Genomic DNA, 15,137 nt, shown 5'->3' with positions numbered 1-15,137 from the left:
GTCAGATGATCAGAATTTAATTATTCTGTGTATCTAGGACCTCAAGTTTTAGCATATTAAAACTATTAACATGGCTCCATTCTAAAGATAAACAACAGTCTCTAGACACAACAGCAGCTTTTGTTTGCATAAATGCTTTTTACTGAATCTGAGCAGCATTTGAAAACCATACATTCTTTGTTTAATGTTACTTGCCAAGAATGAGAACACCATTTGGGCTACAAGCTTAGTGACATCATTGCTGAAGAATGAAATGATTTTCCCATCTACTTAAAAAAAACCTGGATGCTATATAATGTTTAAAAAAGGTAATCTCAATTGTCTGTTCTTAGTATGTACATTTCTAATATTTTACATTTCCTACTGGATATACCTCTTCTATTTTTAGAGAGGCCAAACGGATCATACAGAAGAAAGGGCGCATAATTCTTCTTTCCTCTATGGATCACAGAAAAAGGAAAACCAAAACTAGCATCAAAAAACTGCTAGTTACAGGAAAATATAAGAACATGAATGCCCTATTGGATCAAACCAGTTCTCCATCTATCACAATATCCTACCTTTGACAGTAACTTATATTATTTATTTTAGGGGACAGTAAAAGAAAGATGTAACAGACACCTTCTAGAGAACCTGCCCATAGTTGTATTATCTTTCTACCATCGGACTGTTAGCTCCCGAGCCAGTAAAGCACCTCAGTGCATACCATCCTTAAACATGAATAATCCCATTGCTTTGAATGAAACCATGCACGTTCTTAACATGCTTTAGTGATTGATCGTATGGTGGTCTTGATAATTAGCTGAAGCCCTGAAACATGACAGTTTACATAATAATTTTCCCACCATGCCCAGAGTAGTTCAAAAGATTCTCATTGACCGTGTAAAGAATTTTAGATTTTAGTAAACTGTCTCAAAGATTCTGTTTCCTTATATTACGTGTTGCTTTCACAGAATCACAGAATCATTCAGTTTGGAAAAGACCCTTGTGATCATTGAGTCCAACCAAAGTTTCAAACCTTTCCTCCTGCAATTTTAGGTGTATTGACTTCCATTTTCATTGTCTTCTATCTTATGTTATCAGGGAATAAATAAGATGGCCCATTCACTTTGTCTATGTTCTCAGCTATTCTATTTGTAGCAAGCTTGGGTGACCGGAGACACCTGAGCTAGCCCAAACCAGCCCTGATTTAGATTGCAGTTCTCTGTGGGTGCAACTGCTCTACTTTCAAGACTGGTGGCATTTCGGAAGCAGTTGGTGTTATCACATGGCACAGAAGGCAGTTAAATAAGTCTCTGCAAACCTGAGGGGATGCCCACGAGAACTACAAAACTACTAAGTCCAAATAATATGAGACCTGTAATGGCTCGATGTGTGTGTGTATTAGCTGAGATATTCGGGCCTACCAGTCACCCAGTACAACTTGAAGGCCATTGTACCTACCAATTTATCTTATGTATTTTTATATCTTTCTATGGTGACATAAAATCTTTAGTATATCTTATTCTTCTGCTTTAGCTGTCTTTTTCAATGCAATTATTTAGTCTTATGATTTGACAGTAGTGCCTTGAAACAGACTTCAAATTTCAAGTGAGCGTAGAAAGTAGGAGTAGATTTAATCTAAGTATTTGTTTATATTATTTGCTACAGAATTATTCTCATTATGCAGACTGAGAATTAAAGTGGAGAAAACTTAAAGAATGCTCTTGTGGGCAGACGTGAAATGTGTGGCAGACCAAGGGTATGCAATCATGGTGTCCACTGTTCTAAACTATTGCACAAACAGGTTTTTTCCCTGAAATTCAAACTGTTTTTTCTTTCTCGTCCCCAAAATGCCCCTCTCTCTACTTTAGAATTTTTTAACAGAGAGCAATCAGAGCCAAGCGTAAGGTATTGGATCATATGTTAGTGAGTTATGTAATTTCTTAATCCATTTGGGTTTTGGGGCGGTGTCAAACTGGCTATAAGCTCTCCCCCATCTATCTGTACTTGTCTCAGCTCTTTTTCTTCAGTGGCTACAATTTCTACTCAATCGGAGTCATTAGCATTTACAGCACGCCTTGACTTTCACGAGGTTTACTGTACAACCATGCTGCTTCCTGACTTTGTCAGCAAAGTGTTCTATGTAGTTACTATTATCAAAAGTGCTTCCTAATGTGTCTTATGCTGTCAGAGATCTGGGCTAGAGAAGGGATGATATTTACGTTGTGCCCATAGATCACAGAATCACAGAATCATCAAGGCTGGAAAAGACCTTGAAGCTCCTCCAGTCCAATCATTAACCTCACACTGACCGTTCTCAACTCCACCAGATCCCTCAGCGCTGGCTCAACCCAACTCTTCAACCCCTCCAGGGATGGGGACTCCCCCCCTGCCCTGGGCAGCCCATTCCAACACCCAACAACCCCTTCTGCAAAGAAATACTTCCTAAGAGCCAGTCTGACCCTGCCCTGGCGCAGCTTGAGGCCATTCCCTCTTGTCCTGGCGCTTGTTCCTTGGGTCAAGAGACTCATCCCCCCTCTCTGCACCCTCCTTTCAGGGAGTTGGAGAGGGCCATGAGGTCTCCCCTCAGCCTCCTCTTCTCCAGACTAAACCCCCCCAGTTCCCTCAGCCGCTCCCCATCAGACCTGTGCTCCAGACCCTGCACCAGCTCCGTTGCCCTTCTCTGGACATGCTTGAGTCGTTCAGTGTCCTTTTTGGAGTGAGGGGCCCAAAACTGATCGCTGTGACTTGCATGTTTCCTGTGGAAATAACACTTGCACAGTCACAGTGCCCACATGGCCGATCTTGCATTCCTGCTTTCTCTTCACAGGAACACACTGAATCTCCTGCCAGTTTCAAACAAAATAAAAGAAGGTGAAGTTTTCAAATATAAATTCCTTTGAATTTCACAAGCTGTGCTTGGAGAAGGTAGAAAGAACAAAGCTTATCATCCCATTTAGGGAAAGGGTGCAGCAGGAGCTCAACAACTCTGTTCAATGTGGCTTTGTGGGAGTCAGTCAGCACACCTGTAGGTCTGAACAACCACCACAGTTTGTGGTTGGGTGACAGGAGGGAGACTGGGAATTTTATTGCAAAACTGCATCATCACAGGTTAAGTTTAAATACCATTATTTCATTTATCATTGAAATCTTTTCTATAACTGTATCGTAATGTTGGAATACAGCAGGTTTCATATGCTAGAGACCGATTTTACCAACTGATGGAGATGTTAGCATTACTCAAATACCTTCTCTCAACATTTACCTTCAGTAGAACACCAACAATCCAATATTTAATCCTAGAGTAGCTAGTTATAAATGACAAAATTTTCCAGTAAACTGAAACATATGGATTAATACATGCAACACAACTGAACAAAGATTTAAATTCATAGTAAGGCAAGGCAAGTCAATAAAGCCTGAGACAATGATTCTTATATAGGCACCTTTAACTGTTCATCTTACTAACAAATAATACTAAAATAACTAGAGAGAAGTGTTTTGCTGTGCTGGCCAAACTTGGTACATTTTATTGTTCATTAGCTTTTTCTAATAAGCTGATCTTTTGTACTGAAATATGACAATAAAACAGTCTTCTAGCACTTACTAAGGCACTGAAGAAAGAGGCTGAGGCCTTTCTTTTTCCCCAAGCCTTTGGTGCGTTGAGCTGTAGATTAGTAACTTCAGGGTATATGGGTTTTGTCTTACAGAAACGTAAGATGTATTTTCTTAAGCACAAATCACATTTGCAGAAGAGAAAAATGTGTACTATTTCTTTAAAATCTTTTCAGCCTTACTTATGTTTAACAGAGGCTTTTTTCTGCTCCACTCTGATGCATTTCCTCATAAATGGAATTATTTCACAGTTCTGTAGTTTATTTATAGACAGGCTAAATTTAAAACTGATGCTGTATTCCAGACTTAATATGACAAGGGCTTTTGTCTTCAGCAAGGTATACAATTCAAAATTTGTGTTTTATCAGGAAGAGAGGAAAGAAAACTGCAAGTCAGGAGAACATTGCCATGACATCCTCTGTTTTTCTATGCTATTCATTTTTTGTGCTTAATTTATTCCAATATGGAATATAACTTAAATACACGCTCATTTGGTAGCCTGTGATTCTTCCCTCTCTACACAACCTGGGTCTTGAATATAAGCATGCAGGGAGAAACTTTAAGAGGAATAAGTCTCTCAAGTGCCCTTCTGTGTTAACTAAGCCTGTGCAGAACATGTAATTTCTTGTCAAGCTGGCAGATATAAACAACTAAATCAGGAATGAGCAAGAAAAAGATTGTAGCAGGTGCATGGCAAACCATGACATCTTTGCAGAATTCTGATGAATCAATGCACCTTGTAAACTACAGAATAACAGGGGCAGGTTTATTTCAGAGTGAAAGAGGAGTTACAGAAACGGTCACCTTCCACTGCCTTGAGCTTGGTACATGCTGCTTCTTCTGTTTTGGGAGAGTGGTCACAGCTGTACACATTTTCACTTTCAAATCATGGCTGCAGCCAACAATGGCCATAATCATGACCAGAACCTCAGTGACCTCTGCTCTGTTTTGTTCATAAATTACCTCTCAAGAGCCTCAGAAGTGCAAAAATTAGAAGTATCAATAATTGCTTTCATAACTTGATGACAATATTGATGACACCGAGCCATGTGGTGAGGGGACACACTGAGGGAGGGATCCATCCAGAGGGACCTGGACAGGCTGGAGAGGGGGGACGGGCCAACCTCATGGAGTTCAACAAGGCCAAGGGCAAGGTCCTGCCCATGGGCCGGGGCAATCCCCAGCACAAATCCAGGCTGGGCAAGGAGGGGATAGGGATAGGATGAGGGGTAGCGGGTTTAAACTGACAGAGGGCAGATTTAGATTAGATGTAAGGAAGAAATTCTTCCCTGTGAGGGTGGTGAGGCCCTGGCACAGGTTGCCCAGAGAAGCTGTGGCTGCCCCCTCCCTGGAAGGGTTCAAGGCCAGGTTGGACGGGGCTTTGGGCAACCTGGGCTAGTGGAAGGTGTCCCTGCCCGGGGCAGGGAGTGGAACTAGATGATCTTTAAAGTCCCTTCCAACCCAAAACCTTGCCATTTTGGGATGTTGCATAAAAGTATAAAAATTTGCTGGATGCTCATTTGAGCTGTTTCTGTCTCTTACACTTCTCTAGATGCTGATCGAGTGGACAGCACAACACTGTTTCTGATTTTTCATCAGTTATTTACTTCTTTTCTATTTTTTTCCATTCTGTTTCTTGGTTAGATATCTGAAAACATAGATGATTTACTTAACTAGTATGAAATCTGTTTTCCCTTGTCTAAGACAAATCTTGCCACTAACCCTTGTGTCAGTGAAATTCTATCTATAACTATAGTTATATTCTATACAAGATGCTAACAATGGCTTCTCATCCTAGTACTGGGTGGCAAGTAGGAATGAAAAAAACCTGCTGTTTTGTTAACTCCACATCATGTGTTAATATTTTTCAGGAAACTTAAGTCCTCTATCTATATTTTTCATGTCTGCATGCAATTTTGCCAACTAAAAATGTGCAGTAAGCAAACACTTTTTAAATGAGAACACAGTGTCCTTCAGCTTATAAAGTATATAATATGTAACAGAAACATTTTCATATGAACAATATTAGCACTTCTGTTAATTTGGTGGCTTTTTGAAAGCTTTAAAGATTTTTCATTTACTTTTGATTTCAAACCTGTTAAAAAAGATTCTTGCATTTTTACTGTACTGCCATTTGTTGATTGTTTAGATCAGTTTCCTATTCTTTCCAGATTTTAGAATGTAATGTAGACCTAGAAAGAAAAGAGTTTACCACCTTTTCCCTCTGTTTGTGTCTTTAACTCTTCAAGTTTTCTCCCTTAATTTGATATGGACAGTCTAACAAATGAGGTTCTAGTAATGTCATCTCCATTTTGTTTGTATAAAATATACCTACTGAAGGCAACACGTACAGCTTATTGGGTAGTGGGGTTGAACAAAACAAAAAACAAGGAGAGATACTGGATGAAATTTTGGTTCCACTCAGGGGTTATATACCTTTTAAACACACGTAGGTGTACACTGCCAGAGATCACTTGATTGAACCATACGTGACTAATGCTCTCAGTTTTGTAAGAACTGTTACACATCCTACTAAAATCTCAAAAATAGAAAAGCTAAAAGCCTTTAGAACGTGCCTTAACGCAGCTCATCAAAGAAATAAGCTATTTCCCAGCTCTACACCAGCTGTGCAACACTTGGCTAGCCTTGGCAGAATCTCTCATTCTTCAGTCATTTAAGCTTTCAATGAAAAACATTTTATTTGTAGAAAAAAAAGCTTATGATCTCTGTCGGAATGAACTCTGTTGCTGGTCATCCTTCTGGAAGTGCAGTTTTTTTGTTTGTCTGTTGTTTGTTGTTTTTTTGTAAAGTCAGCAGGAGCTAAACAGATGGCCTTGAAAACTGCACTTTCATTTATATGTATATGCACCTACACTCACACGTTACACGTTCATCTATACAGTGGTAGGCTAAAAAATTGATCCACTGCAATTTTAGTTATCCTGAGTCTAGACTTAGTACTCAGATCTCAGAGCTGGACTCGGATAAATACAGATACAGGGAGACCTGAATCTTCTCAGAATTCACAACTCAAAACTTTTCATTGCTTCAGACTGACTGTTATCCCAGCAGGAGCATGAACCTGGGCAATGACAGTGGATCCTTCTGCATGTGATAAGCAAGACGGCATTTTCCAGCTAGATGGTTTGCTGGAGACTGCTGAGTAGCAAATAGGTAAAATAAACTCCAATTATTAGGTCTGCGCAGTTTCCTTTAACTGAGCTTTCTCATATACTACAGTATTAAACTGTTCACCAGTTTTACTGTTTTCTCAGCTATCTTTTCACTAATTTCTTCACTCATCCTGATTCCAGAGCAGTATCATTGGTTTCAAGTATTTTAACCAATTTTCATGACATCGATATTTTAATATGTCATCACTTAATTGCCAGTGATGGCATTAAACCAGCAACTGATATTTTAATATTACCAATGAAATATTTTGTTTTAAAATATAGTAATATCTTTATGTAGCTGGCTGTTTCTTTTTGTCAATTTTTCCTGTATGTGCCGTTTTTTCCAATCCTTCCTTCCTAGCATTTTCAATTAAGGAAATGGTATGAATTAACTCTTAAATTGTATTGATGGGAAAAAGGTCATAGAAAATATAATAAAGCTCAAAGCTAAATCATTTTCATTTTTATATGCCGCGTCATAAATAGCTAGCTAGTACTTATAGTACTCTTTCTTTTTTAACAGATTTCAAACACCACCACTGTAATGGCAAATATTCTGTTAAGAAAGGCAGAGCACATATTGGAGTGCTGTTTTGTTTCAAGTTGGTATGATGATGTATCTGAATCCTCAATATTTCCACTCTCTTGTATTATTGCAAAATGGCATATTTGGATTAGATCATGTATTATTACAAAAGAATTACTTACCCTTATCCATCTTTTGTAAGGATAGAAAGAAGGGGATTATTAGTTTTTGGAGCTTAGCATGAGTATTTTTTGCTGTGTTAACTGCAGTTGTGCAATTTCTACTATGACGTCTAGTGGCTGCTGTTTATTTTCTGTGGTTTCTTCTACAGACAAGATTTTTGTGGTTTCTTCTGTGAAGAATTAGGATTGCTAATAAGCAGCCGCAGGAATTAGATTTCTCAGGGTGAGAGTTCACTATGATTTTGCTAAGCAGAACTACATTTCTGAGTTAGAACATCAACAGCAAATTCTAACAGTAATGTCCTCCTCTCCTGACTGGCAAATACTCATGCAAATACTTTACTACCTGTACATCAGTAAAGTAACTAGTGCACCTTTCTCTAGACCTGGGACAAATACATATTCATATGGCACTCACTTTTCATGACTGATCTCCTGTATATATTTTGATCGATTCTCCTGGCTCATAGTTTCATCAAGAAGAACTATGGCTTTAAACTGCAGGAAGGAGTATCTTTCTGAAGCTGACAGCATAAAATGCAGGTAGTACACACAACCAGCAAGGTGTCTGGCTGTGCAATGCAGTCCCATTTCATAACTCCTGTCATAAAGCTAGAAAAGGACATATATTTGAAAAAAGTGTTTAAACCAACAAAAAGTATGCTGAAGTCCTAAAAAAATGTTCAAATGTTCATGCAAAAATAGGCACAGATACATATCTGTAGCAACAGAAACTTATAGTAGCAATAATAAAAAACCAATAAACTAAACCAACCTTTAAATATATTCATATTTAGATAAAACTCTTGCTTCCAAAAAGCAGTATCTATCCTGATTAAATGATCACCTGAAGTACTTCTCATAATCCCCGTACATCGTCAGCCTTTGAGTAGAATGCCTGCTAGATATTCAATTTTTCCTGGTTCCATGTGCTGTCATCTGAAAAGCATTTCACTCCATTAATAATTGCAACATGGTACATTGCATGGCATGACACAAATCACACATACCACTTACTGGAACAGACTTAACATTAAACTTCTCTGTAATTCATACAGAATATTTCCTTGCTTCAATAATCTGAAGTACAGTTTTGTTGTATTACAGGGCTGAGAATGAACACAGTACCCTCAGGAAATAAATGTGGAGGTATATGAAAAGCAAATAAAGAACAGTACAATTACAGTAGTAAAACCAGAACTGACCTGGCTTCCTTCATTAAGTGCTTTTATTTGTTTATTAGCATTACTAAAGTAACATTAGATAAGAAAAAAATACTAATAACATTTCACTAATAGCTGCAAATAAAACTTAACTTTGCCCTTGCAGCAGGAAAACCAGGAAATCTTAGTAAAAGGTAGTTTATCCATTCAGAAATTAATTTCTTTCCCATTCAGAAACTATTTTTTTCAAATTTTAAAATCTATATGCCCCTTTGTGTATGAATAGTTTGCCTTGTTGATTTGCAAATTAAATTTGTGATTATGTAACTCATCCATCTACATTGCAAAATTTTGAGGTTAATGTCCTCTGAGTCTAATTTAATACGAAACGCTATCTTCAGTTTAACATATGTAGCTAAAAACTGGTTCTGAGGAAGTGCTCTAAAAAGAATTCATTTGGAAGGAGAATACCAAGATCCTCACAGAAATATGAAACGGAATAGAAAAAGAGAATTATTACTTTTTCTGAGTCTATCGTCAAATTTCAGTATTTGAAATAGCTATATTTATGGGAGCAGAAATCTCTTTAATATTACAAACTTGAGTCTCCACTACTTGCTTATGCAACTTGCCAAAGTAACAGCAGCAATTTACTACATGAACTCCTTCAAACCCGTATTAGAATACCAACTTTACACATGAAGATTTGCAGTCTTCCAGCAGACATGTCTTCTATTTCTATAGAATTTAATGACTTGTGATGATAAATAGATGTCATCTACCCACCCAAATTGAGTAATATAATGGGCTTAATTATGATTATTTCAATTGAGAGGTTAATTTTACTCCAGTCAACAGATGAAAAATATTTAGTGAAGGGTCAAACTTGATCCAGAATAACACTAAGAAATTATTTTATAAGGTTTGTTTAGTCCTTTTGGATTTATGATGTTCTGTTGGTTTTTTTTAACTAAAATTTGCTTTGTTTCTCAGCATGTTTTGATGAAGTTACACTTTAAACATCTTTCTTGTACTGTGCAAACAACCCAACTTTAACAGAAGCAGTAAATTTTACTTCAAAGCTGTCTTTCATTATCTACTGTGATGTTTAATTGCAGTAATTTCTGACTTTTTACCAAAAAAGAGCTGAACCTTGCCTATTCCCAACCCAAAGCTCACTAGTATCTGCCAGACTCCTACTAGGCTTTCCTAAGTTTTTATAAGTTGGAGAAAGAGATGGCATTACATTAGCACAACTTAGTAACAGCCATCTCTTCTAGTAAAATAACAAATAAACCAGCAGACTTACTTGTCTTTAAAATTTTAGTTAACTGATAAAACTGGAAAATTCATACATTCTTGGAAGAAAATAAACTGCCCACTGGCATGAGGATAAGAGGGGCTTTTTTTGTTTGTTTAATTTATTTTGTCTCTCACCTATATAATAAAATAAACCCAGTGGAAATATTTTTAACAACATGATCTTTTAAATTAATTTGCTAGAGGTTATGAAAATTCCTAGTTAAGTAAATAACTACTAAAAGAAAAAAGTAAGCAGAATTAAACATTATCAGGATCTTAGAGAGAACAAAGCTTCCCCAAGCATCATTAGGCAACAAAGCAAATGTTTTCAGGGATGCTGTCTTATCTCTGATGGTTGGTGTCAGAAGCAGTGGAAAAAAAAAGAAACTGGAACGCTGGCAAGTTAAATGTAAAACTTAACAACACAGACCGAAAAGAAGTTTAAGGATCTCTAAAGCAAAGGTATAAAATTTGTACTCATTTCTGAAAACCTCAGTAGCAGGTAATCTGAAAAAGAAGCCTGTAGGAGATGAAATTTATAAGAGCAGCAGTTGGAAGAAATAAGGTCATTGAAAACAGATTTAAGAGATTTTTTGTGTGTTCACAGTGGAGGAGAGTAGGGATGTTTCCAGACCAGAATCCTTTATTACATGTAACGCATTGGTAGGTGACTGAAGCCATTATGGTGATTACAGAACAGCGTAACAAAACGGACAGTAACAGGTTGCCAAGAATGAATGATCTGTTGTAAAGGGAGATAACTAATGAAGTCCCACAAGCCCTTGTCCTAGGTAAAATGCTACTCAACATACTGAAAAAGGAGGCAAATATTGTGATCATGTACTTCATTGATCGTATTAACCTAGCTGTGTGGTAAAAAGATGGTGAGAAGAACTGCACGAGAACTTAGTGATACTGAGTGGTGGGGAGACAAAATGGTAGGTGAAGCTTGATACAAAAAAACCCCATAATTGATACATAGGAAAAAAAAAAACCAGAACCCTGATGTTATATATATTTTGGTGTCCGTGATCTAGCTGATACCACTGAGGAAAAAGATCTTCGAGTTACAGCATAGAGTTCTATGGAAATGCATCTCCATGCTCAACAATGGCCAAGAAAACAGGTGTTGGGATTATGTATGGAAATATACATATATATACACACACTATGGAAAATATGGAATAAACCAGAAAATATCCCTATTACACAATCTTCTGACCCACTCAGAGATTATACAGTAACATTTTTAAAAGTACAGAAACGAGTAACAAGGACTGAGAAATCCACGTGACAGCTTTTTAATGAGGAATAACTGAACGAACTAAGGATTCCTCAGCCTAGAAAAAGGGAAGATTAAACAGTGATGTGACAGAGGTCTGAAAAACTGTAAAGAATACAGGGAACAGCTGTTCACCTTTTTAAAATATTTTCATAAAAAGATTTACAAGAACCAAACGAAGCTTGAAGATGTCAGGTTCAAAAGCAAACAAACAAACAAAAAAAGCATGGAGTCTGCAACAATACATCCTGGATGCTAAATTTATGTGGATTCAAAAAGTATATGACTTTTCTATCACAGTTACTAATTGTCATAACAACCACTTATAGCTCTGGGAAGTCCCTGAGACTGTCTCTATAGAAAGATCAATCTCATGCTAGCCTCTCTTCATAGAAGGAAATAAAAATTCATCTATAACATACAATATTCAAAGAAATGTAGCTTCATATGAAAATGGCTCTAATATGAAATTATTTACTCTTCAGTAGTTCTTCTAGGAATAAGTGAAAAGCTGTTGTGCATACACTGTATGAAATTATAAAAATATGGGTATAAAAAATCCCAAGAAAAAGTAGAATGTTGGACTTGGTTCAACCACTGTAACTTCTTTTTTAAACTTTAAATACATACATTTCCCCAGATTATTAATCCAAGGTAAGTATCAGTAGTGCGAAAAACTGTGATACAAGCAAAAATTTAAAAAATTTAAAATCACAAATTTAAACATGATGGGTACTAATCATTGTTTTCCTCCTGAAATCAGATCCTAGCATGTACCTCTTACCCAAATTACTTCAGTGAATGCTCCATGAAGCCCATTTAACATGTGGACAATTTTATAGTGCCTGAATCTAATTAATTAAGCTAATTGTAAGGACAGTAATAGGAACTGATCAGTGTTAGGAACTTCTTATGCAGTACTCAGTTTTTTAAAAAGTTTTTTTTAAAAAAGGGAAATATAATTTTTTTTGTGAAGAGATACTTGCTAGCCCTCTACTTCCAACAGTTGTGATCTGTACTTATTCCAGTTCCTCATACGGAAGATACTGTCTTTTTCACTGCCATATTTATTAGAAATACCTATAAATATCACAAAGAAAAGATTACCTCAGTAATGGAAACCAACAAACATTTTAAAACAGCACCTACAATCAGTTAATCCTCTTTTAATACATCTTGTCTAATTATTTTGATATTCAGCAGTAAAAGTTAAGAGAGTAACATTTCAAAAGCTGAAGATCCCAGTCCACAGAGCCATACAGGTTTGGGAAGTTCCTCCACCTCAACCCCTTATTATCACCTACTCAGCTGAGATACACCGACTGAAAACATGGCTTGTTTCAGTGCAAAATAAAATAAGTTGGTGTAAAGTATCAGCAACAATCAGACCTTTTTCACTTTACACCAAGCATGTTCTCCTCAACTTGGTTGTGCTTCTTTTTTAACATCTAAAATAAATTTAAGTTTTCGTATTCCGAAACAACAGGTAGAATATAGCATGGTTGTTCCTGCAAATATGACTGATGATGCTGAAAGTTTCCACGGGAATTTAGTGACGCCTGATCCTACCCAACTATTGAATTGTCAGAGTCTTCTTATTTGAATTTCTATTTAAAGGCTTATTCATAGTATAACAGAAACCTATCCTTTTTGTAACTTCATATAAAAAGTTTTCAAGCAAGTGGCTTTAATCATATAGTCCTTCCTTACAGAAGCTTAAATGTCACCTGATTAGGCCCAGCATACTTTAGTTAAACTGCACTGCTGTCGTAAAGTCTGTAAACACCTACTCACACAATTAGGAGAAATGAAGACAACTTCATGAACTTTTCAACACTTACTTTATTCATTTTTCTGTCAGGTAACTAAAATTTTAGTTAAAAAAAGAAGTCAGAGCCTGAGATATTCAATACAGATCAAGACCAATTTTAATTAAATGAAAACTACTATAGCTAGTCTGTTGTTTTATCCTCCCAGCCCATTTGCTGGCCTTTCTGTTCCGAGACAAGTATCTGCACTCCTGACATTGTCAATTTAATACAGTATTTGGTACTACTACAGACATCCAGCGACGTGTGAATCCCAGTCTGACAAATAAACAGATCTCCAAATGCTATCACATTTGGATCTCTTGAATACCATCCCTTCCTACTTCTTTGTAGTCTGGCTCATCATTAATGGTGCCCCTCTCAGCTTTATCTTCCAATTTTTCTTGATAGCACATTCTTCAGTTCCTGTATTCCAGCCACACTGCTTTTCCACCTAGTTTATAGCTATACTGCAATTTGTTCCACTTATATTTAATACACTAAAATTGGGACATATCCTTTTGCTACAGGTTATCCTGTTCCAAGACACTTCTTTACCCATTTTTATATTCTCCTTATTTGATTTTCTTCCCCTTCTCCACCTAGAGGGATTCACATGATGGTCTTTTCCAAAATCCTGCTGTTATTAGCTGGTTCAAGATGGTAATTAGTCATATCAGCCTGATGCCACAGGGCCACTATTTCAGCTGAGCAAACAGACCTGTTTGAAAAGGGTCCCCTTTCAAGAAATGCAAACAGACCTGTTTGAACAGTCCCCTTTCAAGGAATGCTTCCTTCAAACACCTCAAAATCCTCCCAATAGTATCTATCTTGAGAACCAGGCATTCTTCATTATTTTCACAAAAATGAGAAAAGCTCCTTGGAGTTTACCTCAGCCTCAGTTTCTTTAAACACCTTTCCTGCTTAGCTTGGTGTAGTCATCTGCAACCTGTTTCACCACAATTCAAAGTTATCACTTATCCAAAGAACAACCAGTGGACTCCATCTCAATATCATCAGGATGTTTTTACCCCAGATATACATCCCAGATTCTGGCAAGCTACACATACTTATTTCAAGATCTGTTCTCATAAATGGCCTCTCTATTTTTATTAAGTGTTCACAATCTTGGAGGTCTTGGATGTTTAGCTGAATCTCTCTTCTCTCTTTCATTCTTTCCTCTGTTCTAGATCATTAAGTCTTCTAATGCTTTTTCCAGTCCTCTGTATGTCATCTTTTTCCCTTCTGGATTTCATTTTCTGGTTATTTCCACCATCCGTTTCCCTTGTGCATTTAGTTTCTTACACTGCTTCTCCGTATTTTCTTCCCATGTGTTTCACTTGCCCATTTTTCAAATACCACTGACTGGTTCTTCCATTGCCAAGTCAATTCTGTAACCATAAAGACAGGAAGCAAATTGTTTCCCTGAGTCACCCTGCACAAGCTGAGATTTTTCTCCTTGATTCTGTTTGATGCCTGTTTTTTCCCCCATCTTCCATCACATCTGTAAACTCTCCCTACACTCTCCTTCAGAGGCACGCTGCCCTTAAATTTTCTGTTATTTCTAATGAGTGATGGTGTATGTAGGAATGCTTCCCTCCACTTACTATAACACACATTCTGTTTCTGTGTCATGCCTCGATGCTAGAATCACCTTGGTAACTGTGGAGATCTTCTCTTCTTTTTCCTATTATTCAGGAAATAAAACCAGTATTTTCTGACCAACTTGTCCATTTCTTGATCTTTGCTCGCTTTTGTGTCTGGCTGCTTTTTTTGCCTTTTTTTTAAAAACAAAAACAAAACAACACAAACACCAAACCAAACAAACCACAAACAAACCAACCCAAAACTTTCCGCCTAGGTCATCCTTCTTCCCTCCCCCAGAATCTGTGAAGTGCGCATCACTTGTGATCTTTGTCAGTCAGCATTCCCCTCTGACCAAGTTGCAGAAAGTAGCATTATATTTTAAATTGTGACTCCTTTCCAGAAATTCATTTCTAAAGTCATGAATGATGTAAATATTACAGTTAAGCCTGAAACACAACAGTCAAACAACCTACTACTGAATCTACTAGTACTTTTCAGAAAAACAATCAAGTTT

The sequence above is a fragment of the Strix aluco genome, chromosome 5, assembly GCF_031877795.1.
Source record: "Strix aluco isolate bStrAlu1 chromosome 5, bStrAlu1.hap1, whole genome shotgun sequence".
Classification (NCBI taxonomy): domain Eukaryota; kingdom Metazoa; phylum Chordata; class Aves; order Strigiformes; family Strigidae; genus Strix; species Strix aluco.
This window is presented reverse-complemented; position numbering follows the sequence as displayed.